This window comes from Coregonus clupeaformis, unplaced genomic scaffold (genome assembly GCF_020615455.1).
Source record: "Coregonus clupeaformis isolate EN_2021a unplaced genomic scaffold, ASM2061545v1 scaf0319, whole genome shotgun sequence".
In the NCBI taxonomy this organism is placed as follows: domain Eukaryota; kingdom Metazoa; phylum Chordata; class Actinopteri; order Salmoniformes; family Salmonidae; genus Coregonus; species Coregonus clupeaformis.
Genome location: NW_025533774.1, coordinates 280,822 through 294,066, shown reverse-complemented (window position 1 = coordinate 294,066; position 13,245 = coordinate 280,822).

Sequence of the window (13,245 nt, the reverse complement as noted above, 5' to 3'; positions counted from 1 at the left end):
CTTGACTAGAAACTTACTCCAGTGTTAGCCTCTGGCTTCCTGTTAAGGCTAGGGCTGATTTCAAGGTTTTACTGCTAACCTACAAAGCATTACATGGGCTTGCTCCTACCTATCTCTCCAATTTGGTCCTGCCGTACATACCTACACATATGCTACGGCCACAAGACGCAGGCCTCCTTATTGTCCCTAGAATTTCTAAGCAAACAGCTGGAGGCAGGGCTTTCTCCTATACAGCTACATTTTTATGGAATGGTCTGCCTATCCATGTGAGAGACGCAGACTTGGTCTCGACCTTTATGTCTTTACTGAAGACTCATCTCTTCAGTAGGTCCTATGATTGAGTGTAGTCTGGCCCAGGGGTGCGAAGGTGAACGGAAAGGCACTGGAGCGACAAACTGCCATTGGGATTCTCTGCCTCTGACCATATTACGGGGGCTGAGTCACTGGCTTACCGGTGCTTTCCATGCCGTCCCTAGGAGGTTAAGTCACTGACGTGATCTTCCTGTCCGGTTTGTCGCCCCCTCGGGCTCGTGCAGTGGAGGAGATCTTCGTGGGTAATACTCAGCCTTGTCTCAGGGTAGTAGGTTGGTGGTCTGTTGATATCCCTCTGGTGGTGTGGGGGCTGTGGAGGAGGACCTGAGCCCTAGGACCATGGCTCAGGACTACCTGGCCTGATGACTACTTGCTGTTCCCAGTCCACCTGGTCGTGATGCTGCTTCAGTTTCAACTCTTCTGCCTGTGGCTATGGAATTCTGACCTGTTCACCGGACGTGCTACCTTGTCCCAGACCTGCTGTTTTCAACTCTCTCTCTCTACTGCACCTGCTATTTCAACCTCTAAATGCCCGGCTATGAAAAGCCAAGTGACATTTACTCCTGATGTACTGACCAGTTGCAACCTCTACAATCACTGTGATTATTATTTGACCCTGCTGGTCATCTATGAACGTTTTAACATCTTGGAGAAAAATCTGGCCTTAATGGCCATGTACTGTTATAATCTCCACCCGGCACAGCCAGAAAGGGACTGGCCACCCCCTAGAGCCTGGCTCCTCTCAAGTTTTCATCCTAGGTTTCTGCCTTTCTAGGGAGTTTTTCCTAGCCACCATGCGTCTACATCTGCATTGTTTGGGGTTTTAGGCTGGGTTTCTGTATAGCACTTTGTTACATCTGCTGATGTTAAAAGGGTTTATAAATACATTTGATTCATTGATTGATATGCTGAGCACTTGTTGGCTGCTTTTCCTTCACTCTGCGGTCCAACTCATCCCAAACCATCTCAATTGGGTTGAAGTCGGGTGATTGTGTAACCCAGGTCATCTGATGCAGCATTACATCACTGTCCTTGGTCAAATAGCCCTTACACAGCCTGGAGGTGTGTTTTGGGTCATTGTCCTGTTGAAAAACAAATGATAGTCCCACTAAGCGCAATCCAGATGGGAAGGCGCATCGCTGCAGAGTGCTGTGGTAGCCATGCTGGTTAAGTGTGCCTTGAATTCTACATAAATCACAGACAATGTCACCAGCAATGCACCCCCACACCATCACACCTCCTCCTCCATGTTTCACAGTGGGAACCACACATGCAGAGATCATCCAATTCATCAAATTTGGACTCACCAGAACAAAGGACAGATTTCCACCGGTCTAATGTCCATTGCTCGTGTTTCTTGGCCCAAGCAAGTCTCTTCTTCTTATTGGTAGTGGTATCTTTGCAGCAATTCAATCATGAAGGCCGGATTCACGCAGTCTCCTCTGGACAGTTGATGTTGAGATTTGTCTGTTACTTGAACTATGTGAAGCATTTATTTGGGCTAGAATCTGAGGTGCAGTTAACTCTAATGAACTTATTATCTGCAGCAGAGGTAACTCTGGGTCTTCCTTTCCTGTGGCTTTCCTCATGAGAGCCAGTTTCATCATAGCGACTGACTTGAAGAAACTTTAAAAGTTCTTGAAATGTTCCTTATTGACTGACCGTCATGTCTTAAAGTCATGATGGACTGTCATTTCTCTTTGCTTATCTGAGCTGTTCTTGCCATAATATTTACATTTACATTTTAGTCATTTAGCAGACGCTCTTATCCGGATAATATGGACTTGCTCTTTTACCAAATAGGGCTATCTTCTGTATACCACCCTTGCCTTGTCACAACACAACTGAGTGGCTCAAATGCATTAAGAAGGAAAGAAATTCCACAAATTAACTTCTAACAAGGCACACATGTTAATTGAAATTGAAAACCTCATGAAGCTGGTTGAGAGAATGCCAAGAGTGTATAAAGCTATCATTAATGCAAAGGGTGGCTACTTTGAAGAATCTCAAATATAATATATATTTTGATTTGTTTAACACTTTTTTGGTTACTACATGATTCCATATGTGTTATTTCATAGTTTTGATGTCTTCCCTATTATTCTACAATGCACAGTGCCTTGCAAAAGTATTCATCTCCCTTTGCGTTTTACCAATTTTGATGCATTACAACCTGTAATTTAAATGGATTTTTATTTGGATTTCATGTAATGGACATACACAAAATAGTCCAAATTGGTGAAGTGAAATTAAAAAAATAATTATACAAAATAAATAACGGGAAAGTGGTGCGTGCATATGTATTCACCCCCTTTGCTATGAAGCCCCTAAATAAGATCTGGTGCAACCAATTACCTTCAGATGTCATATAATTAGTTAAATACAGTCCACTTGTGTACAATCTAAGTATCACATGATCTGTCACATGATCTCAGTATATATACACCTGTTCTGAAAAGCCCCAGAGTCTGCAACACCACCAAGCAAGCGGCACCATGAAGACCAAAGAGCTCTCCAAACAAGTCAGGGACAAAGTTGTGGAGAAGTACAGATCAGGGTTGGGTTATATAAAAATAACTTTGAACATCCCACGGAGCAACATTAAATCCATTATAAAAAATGGAAAGAGTATGGCACCATAACAAACCTGCCAAGAGGGGGCTGCCCACCAAAACTCACGGACCAGGCAAGGAGGGCATTCATCAGAGAGGCAACAAAGAGACCAAAGATAACCCTGAAGGAGCTGCAAAGCTCCACAGCGGAGATTGGTCCATAGGACCACTTTAAGCTGTACACTCCACAGAGCTGGGCTTTACGGAACAGTGGCCAGAAAAAAGCCATTGCTTAAAGAAAAAAAGAAGCAAACAAGTTTGGTGTTCGCCAAAAGCCATGTGGGAGACTCCCCAAACATATGGAAGAAGCTACTCTGGTCAGATGAGACTACAATTGAGCTTTTTGGCCATCTTGGAAAATGCTATGTCTGGCGCAAACCCAACACGTCTCATCACCCCGAGAACACCATCCCCACAGTGAAGCATGGTGGTGGCAGCATCATGCTGTGGGGATGTTTTTCATCGACAGGGACTGGGAAACTGGTCAGAATTGAAGGAATGATCGATTGTGCTAAATACAGGGAAATTCTTGAGGGAAACCTGTTTCAGTCTTCCAGAGATTTGAGACTGGGACGGAGGTTCACCTTCCAGCAGGACAATGACCATAAGCATACTGCTAAAGCAACACTCGAGTGGTTTAAGAGGTAACATTTAAATGTCTTGGAATGGCCTAGTCAAAGCCCAGACCTCAATCCAATTGAGAATCTGTGGTATGACTTAAAGGTTGCTGTACACCAGCGGAACCCATCCAACTTGAAGGAGCTGGAGCAGTTTTGCCTTGAAGAATGGGCAAAAATCCCAGTGGCTAGATGTGCCAAGCTTATAGAGACACACCCCAAGAGACTTGCAGCTGTAATTGCTGCAAAAGGTGGCTCTACAAAGTATTGACTTTGGGGGGTGAATAGTTATGCACGCTCAAGTTTTCATTTTTTTGTCTAATTTCTTGTTTGTTTCACAATAAAAAATATTTTGCATCTTCAAAGTGGTAGGCTTGTTGTGTAAATCAAATGATACAAATGATCCATTTTAATTCCAGGTTGTAAGGCAACAAAATAGGAAAAATGCCAAGGGGGTGAATACTTTCCCAAGCCACTGTAGAAAATAATAAAAATAAAGAAAAACCCTGGAATGAGTAGGTCCAAACTTTTGACTGGTACTGTATACAGTGGGCTCCAAAATTACTGCCACCCCTGACAGGCAATGCACAAACAATACTTTAAAAAATATAAACAATTTAATTATAGAGAGACACTCAAAATACCAACATGTGAGAAATACTGTACTTTATTAATGTTTCAATGGAACCAACCAAAATCATACAATTATTGAATACTAAATAAATTTAACAAAAATCAAGGTTTCATAATTATTGGCACTCCTCATTTAGTACTTAGTACAACCACCTCTGGCAAGGGTAACAGCATGGAGTATTTTCCTGTAATATTTGACAAGGTCAAGGAACACATTTGGAGGGATTTTGGACCAGATCCTTTCAAGATCCTTCACATTCTTGGGTTTGCGCTTATCAACTGCCCTCTTCAACTCAGCCCACAGATTTTCGATTGGATTGAGGTCCGGCGACTAAGATGGCCATGGCAGAACATTGATTTTGTTGTCAAATAACAATTTCTGTGTGGATCTTGAGGTATGTTTTGGGTCATTGTCTTGTTGGAAAGTCCACCTACGGCCAAGTCCCAGCCTTCTGGCAGAGGCAACCAGATTGTCAGCCAAAATTGCCTGATACTTGGTGGAATTCATTATGCCATCAATCTTAACCAGTGCCCCTGGACCTCTGGAATTAAAATAGCCCCAAAACATCACTGACCCACCACCATATTTCACCGTGGGTTTCGACGCCAAACATGCCGATGCTGTATCTGACTAAAACATTCAATTTTGGTCTCATCTGACCAGAGCACCTTCTTCCAGTCATAATTTAAATGACATTTGGCAAACTCCAAGCGCTTGTGTCTGTGTCTTTGGGTCAGAAAGGGCAATCTTCTGGCAAACCTTCCAAAGAGCCTGTGGTTGTGGAGGTGGTGTCTGATGGTGCTTTTAAACCTGGTGACCCCAAGACGCCACCAAGGCCTGCAATTCTTTCACAGTGATTCTTGGGGATTTTGTTGTTTCTCTCACCATCCTCCTCCCTATCCCGTGAGGTTTTCAACTGTTCCATATCTTTTTAATTTTTTTATAATTGCCCTGACAGTGCTCAGTGGTATATTCAATTGTTTGTGGATCTTCTTGTAGTCATTACCAGATTTATGAAGGTCTCCGACCATTTGTCTTTTTTGAACTGCCAGTTCTTTTGAACTGCCAGTTATTTTGTGTTGGATGACAAAGGGATATTGCATGTGTGTTACCTCATTTTATACCCTAGTGAAACAGGAAATTATGTAATAGCTCAATATAGTTCCTTAATACTCAGATTAACTTAAATAAGTGGAATTTAATTCCTGGTTTCATTTTGGTAGATGTTATTTACAATAATCTTTAAGGGTGCCATTAATTGTGAAATCTTGATTTGGAGGACATTGATTTTTAATTAAATCAATAAATAATTTTGGTGGGTTCCATTGAAACATTAATAAAGTACAGTATTTCTCACATGTTGGTATTTTGAGTTTCTCTCTATAATTATATTGTTTACATTATTTTAAGTATTGTTTGTGCATTGCCAGTCAGGGGTGCCAGTAATTTTGGAGCCCACTGTATGTATATATATATATATATATATATATTATTATATTTTAAAATATATATTTTTTCCTTTATTATTTCCCCCTATCCCTACCATCCCTCCCCTAATTGGAGTAAACTAATGGACAACAACACTTAGGCTTCTACTTCCAGCTTATACATACTATATACATTTTACGTACACAGTATATTTTACAATAATTATATTTTGTTTGTTTTTAGTCCCATCCTTCAGCTACCCTCAACCCCTCCCATCTATCTCTGAACACCATCCAGTTATGATTTCTATTTGCCATATATTTTCCAACTGTGCTGTTCACAAAAGTTCTGAACCTATATACATTTTACGGACATAGTATATTTTACATTAGTTATCTTATTATTTTTTTGGTCCCACCCTTCAGCTCCAACCAACCCCTCCCATCTATCTCTGAACACCATCCAGTTTTAATTTCTATTTGCCATATATTTTTCAACTATGCTGTGATGTTACACAAAAGTTCTGAACCTTTCTATTCTCATAGTTTCTAAAGATTGTAAATTGAAGATAAACATTTTTGCTAAGAGTATTATTATATTATTGATCGATTGACTAAGACTTTTCAAATCACCTAGCAGTGCTATTTGCAGAGTTAGCTCCAGGTAAATGTTGCAATTCTTCAGCCATTCTTGAACCTGCGACCGAAAAAAAGCTACATACTGTACGGACAGTACCAAAACAAATGATCTAATGATTCTGTCTCAGCAAAATCTGCAGAGCTGGGATGGTTGTGTCCCCCATATATATAACATTCTATTAGTTGCAATAATTTTGTATAATAATTTTAATTGAAAAACTAGAAGTTTTGAATCCAGCGTCATTTTGCGTATCAGATTCATGAACCATGTGCCATGAAATCGGTACATCAAAAATCTCTTCCAAACTATTTAGCAATCTACAGTGGGGAAAAAAAAGTATTTAGTCAGCCACCAATTGTGCAAGTTCTCCCACTTAAAAAGATGAGAGGCCTGTAATTTTCATCATAGGTACATGTCAACTATGACAGACAAAATGAGAAAATAAATCCAGAAAATCACATTGTAGGATTTTTATGAAACCCCACCTCTTTAATGAATACCTGGGATAGGATAAAGTAATCCTTCTACCCCCACCCCCTAAAAATAAATAAAAATAAAAATAAAAAATAAAACATATTGTAAAGTGGTTATTCACTGGCTATAGGGTGAATGCACCAATTTGTAAGTCGCTCTGGATAAGAGCGTCTGCTAAATGACGTAAATGTAAATGTAAATGTCATCATAGGTACACGTCAACTATGACAGACAAAATGAGAAAGAAAAATCCAGAAAATCACATTGTAGGATTTTTTTATGAATTTATTTGCAAATTATGGTGGAAAATAAGTATTTGGTCAATAACAAAAGTTTCTCAATACTTTGTTATATACCCTTTGTTGGCAATGACACAGGTCAAACGTTTTCTGTAAGTCTTCACAAGGTTTTCACACACTGTTGCTGGTATTTTGGCCCATTCCTCCATGCAGATCTCCTCTAGAGCAGTGATGTTTTGGGGCTGTCACTGGGCAACACGGACTTTCAACTCCCCTCCAAAGATTTTCTATGGGGTTGAGATCTGGAGACTGGCTAGGCCACTCCAGGACCTTGAAATGCTTCTTACGAAGCCACTCCTTTGTTGCCCGGGCGTGTGTTTGGGATCATTGTCATGCTGAAAGACCCAGCCACGTTTCATCTTCAATGCCCTTGCTGATGGAAGGAGGTTTTCACTCAAAATCTCACGATACATGGCCCCATTCATTCTTTCCTTTACACGGATCAGTCGTCCTGGTCCCTTTGCAGAAAAACAGCCCCAAAGCATGATGTTTCCACCCCCATGCTTCACAGTAGGTATGGTGTTCTTTGGATGCAACTCAGTATTCTTTGTCCTCCAAACACAACGAGTTGAGTTTTTACCAAAAAGTTATATTTTGGTTTCATCTGACCATATGACATTCTCCCAATCCTCTTCTGGATCATCCAAATGCACTCTAGCAAACTTCAGACGGGCCTGGACATGTACTGGCTTAAGCAGGGGGACACGTCTGGCACTGCAGGATTTGAGTCCCTGGCGGCGTAGTGTGTTACTGATGGTAGGCTTTGTTACTTTGGTCCCAGCTCTCTGCAGGTCATTCAATAGGTCCCCCTGTGTGGTTCTGGGATTTTTGCTCACCATTCTTGTGATCATTTTGACCCCATGGGGTGAGATCTTGCGTGGAGCCCCAGATTGAGGGAGATTATCAGTGGTCTTGCATGTCTTCCATTTCCTAATAATTGCTCCCACAGTTGATTTCTTCAAACCAAGCTGCTTACCTATTGCAGATTCAGTCTTCCCAGCCTGGTGCAGGTCTACAATTTTGTGTCTGGTGTCCTTTGACAGCTCTTTGGTCTTGGCCATAGTGGAGTTTGGAGTGTGACTGTTTGAGGTTGTGGACAGGTGTCTTTTATACTGATAACAAGTTCAAACAGGTGCCATTAATACAGGTAACGAGTGGAGGACAGAGGAGCCTCTTAAAGAAGAAGTTACAGGTCTGTGAGAGCCAGAAATCTTGCTTGTTTGTAGGTGACCAAATACTTATTTTCCACCATAATTTGCAAATAAATTCATTAAAAATCCTACAATGTGATTTTCTGGATTTTTTTCTTTTCAATTTGTCTGTCATAGTTGACGTGTACCTATGATGAAAATTACAGGCCTCTCTCATCTTTTTAAGTGGGAGAACTTGCACAATTGGTGGCTGACTAAATACTTTTTTCCCCACTGTATATATAAACGTTATATATGTTCAGGCAATAGAAATTATTTGAAATTCAACATTGTATCTTGATTGTGTGTAGGAAAGGGAGGGGGTGGGATGGTAGAGAAGGCTAAAATATGCAAGCAAAATTGAAATTAGGATGACATTGAAAAATAACACAAGGATTACATAAAAAATTACGCAGCTGCTGGGTCAATCCCCCAACCCAATGTGCTGGGTTTATGTCACAACCCAACACACTGCGTTGTCTTAACCCAGCAATATATTCTAATTTACCCAGCAGTTGGGTCATGCGCTCAACCCAAGGCACTGAGTTAGAAGCACAACCCAAACCCGCTGAGTTGAATTAACCCAATGCTGTCTTTGTCTAATATTGACCCACCGCTGGGTTGTCGGAATTACTCAAATTGCGTTATTTTTAACCCAGCATTTTTTTGAGTAACAATAATTCATTTTGGAAAAATAATATGAATTGCCATATTAGGCATAACTCAATTTCTAGCTTTTAAAATACCAAAATAGAAATTGTTTTCAGTTTCCTAATTTTGTTTTGTTTTCTGATTGTTTCAGTGCATGCATTCAACAAGCTTTGAACAAAGGACTTCCACAGGGCCTCTATCTCCAAAGTTCGCTCAAAAAGGCAATAGTTCTGAACTGGGTTTGATTTAGTGTTTAGTTTTAATTATTACAATTTTGTTAATTATCTTTTAAACTTCCATTGGTTCATCTATTGCTCAGTTATCACTTGGCTCATATAAATAATTATGTAGTTGTCCGTTTAAACATCCTACGGTCAACATCCCCATAGTGTTCACATTTTTGTCATTTAAATGTTGTAGCTACAATGCTTTGCAAAAGTATTCATCCCCCTTGGCGTTTTTCCTATTTTGTTGCATTACAACCTGTAATTTAAATTGATTTTGATTTCATGTAATGGACATACACAAAATAGTCCAAATTGGTGAAGTGAAATGAAAAAAATAACTTGTTTCAAGAAATTTTAAACAATAAAAATCGGAAAAATGGTGCGTGCATATGTATTCGCCCACTTTGCTATGAAGCCCCTAAATAAAATCTGGTGCAACCAATTACCTTCAGAAGTCACATACAGTGGGGAAAAAAAGTATTTAGTCAGCCACCAATTGTGCAAGTTCTCCCACTTAAAAAGATGAGAGAGGCCTGTAATTTTCATCATAGGTACACGTCAACTATGACAGACAAAATGAGAAAAAAATATCCAGAAAATCACATTGTAGGATTTTCTATGAATTTATTTGCTAATTATGGTGGAAAATAAGTATTTGGTCAATAACAAAAGTTTCTCAATACTTTGTTATATACCCTTTGTTGGCAATGACACAGGTCAAACGTTTTCTGTAAGTCTTCACAAGGTTTTCACACACTGTTGCTGGTATTTTGGCCCATTCCTCCATGCAGATCTCCTCTAGAGCAGTGATGTTTTGGGGCTGTCGCTGGGCAACACGGACTTTCAACTCCCTCCAAAGATTTTCTATGGGGTTGAGATCTGGAGACTGGCTAGGCCACTCCAGAACCTTGAAATGCTTCTTACGAAGCCACTCCTTCGTTGCCCGGGCGGTGTGTTTGGGATCATTGTCATGCTGAAAGACCCAGCCACGTTTCATCTTCAATGCCCTTGCTGATGGAAGGAGGTTTTCACTCAAAATCTCACGATACATGGCCCCATTCATTCTTTCCTTTAGACGGATCAGTCGTCCTGGTCCCTTTGCAGAAAAACAGCCCCAAAGCATGATGTTTCCACCCCCATGCTTCACAGTAGGTATGGTGTTCTTTGGATGCAACTCAGCATTCTTTGTCCTCCAAACACGACGAGATGAGTTTTTACCAAAAAGTTATATTTTGGTTTCATCTGACCATATGACATTCTCCCAATCCTCTTCTGGATCATCCAAATGCACTCTAGCAAACTTCAGACAGGCCTGGACATGTACTGGCTTAAGCAGGGGGACACGTCTTGCACTGCAGGATTTGAGTCCCTGGCGGCGTAGTGTGTTACTGATGGTAGGCTTTGTTACTTTGGTCCCAGCTCTCTGCAGGTCATTCACTAGGTCCCCCCCGTGTGGTTCTGGGATTTTTGCTCACCGTTCTTGTGATAATTTTGACCCCCACAGGGTGAGATCTTGCGTGGAGCCCCAGATCGAGGGAGATTATCAGTGGTCTTGTATGTCTTCCATTTCCTAATAATTGCTCCCACAGTTGATTTCTTCAAACCAAGCTGCTTACCTATTGCAGATTCAGTCTTCCCAGCCTGGTGCAGGTCTACAATTTTGTTTCTGGTGTCCTTTGACAGCTCTTTGGTCTTGGCCATAGTGGAGTTTGGAGTGTGACTGTTTGAGGTTGTGGACAAGTGTCTTTTATACTGATAACAAGTTCAAACAGGTGCCATTAATACAGGTAACAAGTGGAGGACAGAAGAGACTCTTAAAGAAGAAGTTACAGGTCTGTGAGAGCCAGAAATCTTGCTTGTTTGTAGGTGACCAAATACTTATTTTCCACCATAATTTGCAAATAAATTCATTAAAAATCCTACAATGTGATTTTCTGGAATTTGTTTTCTCAATTTGTCTGTCATAGTTGACGTGTACCTATGATGAAAATTACAGGCCTCTCTCATCTTTTTAAGTGGGAGAACTTGCACAATTGGTGGCTGACTAAATACTTTTTTCCCCCACTGTAATTAGTTAAATAAAGTCCACCTGTTTGCAATCTAACATGATCTGTCACATGATCTCAGTATATGTACACCTGTTCTGAAAGGCCCAAGAGTCTGCAACACCACTAAGCAAGGGGCACCACCAAGCAAGCGGCACCATGAAGACCAAGGAGCTCTCCAAACAGGTCAGGGACAAAGTTGTGGAGAAGTACAGATCAGGGTTGGGTTATAAAAAAATAACCGAAACTTTGAACATCCCCGTGAGCAACATTAAATCCATTATAAAAAAATGGAATGAATATGGCACCACAACAAACCTGCCAAGAGAGGGCCGCCCACCAAAACTCACGGACCAGGCAAGGAGGGCATTAATCAAAGAGCCAACAAAGAGACCAAAGATAACCCTGAAGGAGCTGCAAAGCTCCACAGCGGAGATTGGACTCTCTGTCCATAGGACCACTTTAAGCTGTACACTCCACAGAGCTGTGCTTTATGGAAGAGTGGCCAGAAAAAAGCCATTGCTTAAAGAAAAAAATAAGCAAACACGTTTGGTGCTCACCAAAAGGCATGTGGGAGACTCCCCAAACATATGGAAGAAGGTACTCTGGTCAGATGAGACTAAAATTGAGCTTTTGGCCTTCAAGGAAAACGCTATGTTTGGCGCAAACCCAACACCTCTCATCACCCGAGAACACCATCCCCACAGTGAAGCATGGTGGTGCGGATGTTTTTCATCGGCAGGGACTGGGAAACTGGTCAGAATTGAAGGAATGATGGATGGCGCTAAATACAGGGAAATTCTTGAGGGAAACCTATTTCAGTCTTCCAGAGATTTGAGACTGGGACGGAGGTTCACCTTCCAGCAGGACAATGACCCTAAGCATACTGCTAAAGCAACACTCGAGTAGTTAAAGGGGAAACATTTAAATGTCTTGGAATGGCCTAGTCAAAGCCCAGACCTCAATCCAATTGAGAATCTGTGGTATGACTTAAAGATTGCTGTACACCAGCAGAACCCATCCAACTTGAAGGAGCTGGAGCAGTTTTGCCTTGAAGAATGGGCAAAAATCCCAGTGGCTAGATGTGCCAAGTTTATAGAGACATACACCAAGAGACTTGCAGCTGTAATTGCTGCAAAAGGTGGCTCTACAAAGTATTGACTTTGGGGGGGTGAATAGTTATGCATGCTCAAGTTCTGTTTTTTTGTCTTATTTCTTATTTGTTTCACAAAAAAAATATTTTTCATCTTCAAAGTGGTAGGCATGTTGTGTAAATCAAATGATACAACCCCCCCAAAAAATCCATCTAAATTCTATGTTGTAAGGCAACAAAATAGGAAAAATGCCAAGGGGGTGAATACTTTCCCAAGCCACTGTACATAAAAAGATGAAACAATTTATTTGGGAAATATCCAGTCTTTGCTATTTTCTTCATTACCATGCTGATGATTTCAAGTTGTATTGGATTTATTTGTATCTGTTAAAGACATTGAATACGTGTTGTTTAGTATATTTACTATATTTATTGTGTTTTGTTTTTTTCTCTGTGAAGTAAGTTCATTTAAAGTTATGTGATTTGGTTTATGTGGATACATTTCAATGTTGTTTAACACACAGTAACCAAAAACCTGATCTAATTTGCATTCTAATACTGAAATTGCGTCAAACAGAATGTTCACCACAAGTTTCCCAGAATTGTTTGCCAGAAGTTCAAAAGTTGCCGCAAATTTACCGCAACAGTTTGCCACAAAACGAATTTGCATATGAAAATATGAGCTTGCCGCAAATTTGCGGCAAATTGGCCAAACGTTTGCCACAACTGTTTACCAGAAGCCTGTTTTCAGTAAGGGAGTGTTTAACAGCTCTCCTTCGCTCTGTAGCCTACCACGTGAGTCAGGTACCCAGGTGAAGTTGGATATTCATTTTAAAGTAAACACCTTTCATATGAAGTTATAATACAAATTAATTGAAGCAGCTCTACTTCAATTCAAAATAATAAATGTTGAATTGAAGTAGAGCTGCACCATATCTTTTGTATTATTATTGAGAAGTTGGGAATTCTTCTTTCAAGGGCAGAACCTACACTAAAAGTGGTGTGCTTGAGAGCAATTTTCAGT